The 1,964-nt window shown below is 40.9% G+C and overlaps 1 non-coding gene across 1 annotated transcript; it reads right to left on the bottom strand.

Annotated features, from left to right (window-relative positions):
* Positions 1–1,390: 1,390 nt before the first annotated feature.
* Positions 1,391–1,497, bottom strand: LOC112086868. The gene has a single exon (XR_002899722.1). It is a non-coding gene; the product is annotated as a small nucleolar RNA R71 (small nucleolar RNA).
* Positions 1,498–1,964: the final 467 nt, after the last annotated feature.

Here is a 1,964-nt window from a genome sequence, read left to right as displayed (position 1 = left end):
TTAGAGGTTTAAGCATTCTTCTGCATGATGATGTATTGTTATTTGCTTGAATGATCATTAAGAGCTGTTTATTAATGCATATTGATTCATGTTTCACAAATGGGAATTTGGTTTGAAAATGGATTAGTATAGGGGTTAATACCTTCATGAGAGGATTAACCTAGATTTGAGTTCTTAATCATTTGAATCATGTCTCATCATTGTCATTAGCATTTCTAGTTTGGCACCAAAGCACCCTAACCAACTATCATGTCTAGAATCTCATGCCTCCATCATATCATATTCACATCATTTGTCATTGCTTAGTTCTTGATTAGTCATTGTCATTAGTCTTTAAATATGTTTATGTTTGTAGTTGTCTCTAGATTAATCAAAACCCACTCTTGTTTGCTTGAATTAAGAACTTGATCATATAGCTTAGTGTCTATCACCACATTCTTGGATTGATTAACCTCTTTGTGCTACTTTGACAAGGGGATTGATAGCCCTGAGACCCTAAAAAGTCTTGTCTATCAATTGGTGCCGTTGCCAAATTGTGGTTTGTTTAGCATTAAGCTCTGATCTGTTCTTGAGATCAAGTGCTTACTTTCTTGTTTTTTACTGATTCCTTTCAAGTTCTGTTTGTGATTTCAGGTGTATGAACACCAGGTCTAGATCAAGAAGCTGTGGTCCTCCTTTCCCTCTCAACGAAAACATCAACCTTTTGGTACCAAGGAGGAGAAGGGACAGACGTGGTAGGCAGATTGATCAGGCTGACATGGAAGAACAAAGAGATCACGTGGTCGATATAGAACAACCAGTTCATGAGCAACAAGCTCAAGGAAATGGAGCTGGTAATGGAGTTGGTCAAGGGTTTCATCAGGGTAATGTTCATCAGGAACTGGTGCACCATCAACAAGCTTATGTCCACCAAGGACAAGCTCAAGCTCATCAACAGAGGCATCAGGCCAATGTTCAACAAAGACAACAAGTGCACCACCAACCCCACCCTTTCCAACCACAGCAAAGAAGATATGAGCAACCCCAAGTCTATGTTGGAGAAAATGACAGGGCCAATGCTCATCAGTATGGAGCTGGTATTCAGGCACCACCTGTGCAAAACAACAACTTTGAAGTGAAAGCATCATTGCTGAATATGGTCCAGAACTCAAAGTTCCATGGGTTAGCAATGGAAGATCCCTTGGAACACTTGGACCAGTTTGATAAGGTGTGTGATCTGACCAAGATTAATGGAGTTTCAGAAGACAGCTTCAAGCTAAGACTATTCCCATTCAGTCTTGGTGACAAAGCTCATCAATGGGAGAAGAATCTTCCAAAAGGCTCCATTCAAACCTGGGAGCAATGCAAGCAAGCATTCTTATCTAAGTTCTTCTCCACCTCAAGAACTGCAAAACTGAGGAACCAAATCTCTAGCTTCACTCAGCACAGCAATGAGAGTTTTGGTGAAGCATATGAGAGATTCAGGAGCTACACAAACCAATGCCCACACCATGGGTTTAGTGAGGCTTCTCTTCTCAGCACACTTTATAGAGGAGCTCTTCCCAAGATTAGAAACCAGCTGGATACTGCTTTCAATGGGAACTTTCTGGGTAAAGAGATACATGCTGCTTTAGAACTAGTGGAGAACTTAGCATTGAGCAATGACACTTATGGTGAAGACTATGACAGATCAAATAGGTCTGAAGGTTCAAGCTCAGAACAGAGGCTCACCAGAGAAGTTAAGGAGTTGAGGAGTGAATTAGACAAGCTGAAATTCACCACTCAGAAGCCAATGCATTTTGTTGGAGAGTATGAGGAACCTTCTCAAATCTTTGAGAACATAAGTGAAGAAGGTCTTACCCAAGAGGAGCTCAACTACATTGGGAATCAAAGGTTCCAGAGATATCAATATGGTAATGCCAATCCAAACCTCTCTTACAGGAACACCAATGTAGCTAACCCACAAGACCAGGTGTAGCCCAATT

This window comes from Eutrema salsugineum, unplaced genomic scaffold (genome assembly GCF_000478725.1).
Source record: "Eutrema salsugineum unplaced genomic scaffold, Eutsalg1_0 scaffold_2, whole genome shotgun sequence".
Taxonomy (NCBI): domain Eukaryota; kingdom Viridiplantae; phylum Streptophyta; class Magnoliopsida; order Brassicales; family Brassicaceae; genus Eutrema; species Eutrema salsugineum.
The sequence above is the reverse complement of the archived record's forward strand: the minus strand, read 5'-3'. Positions and strand labels throughout refer to the sequence as shown.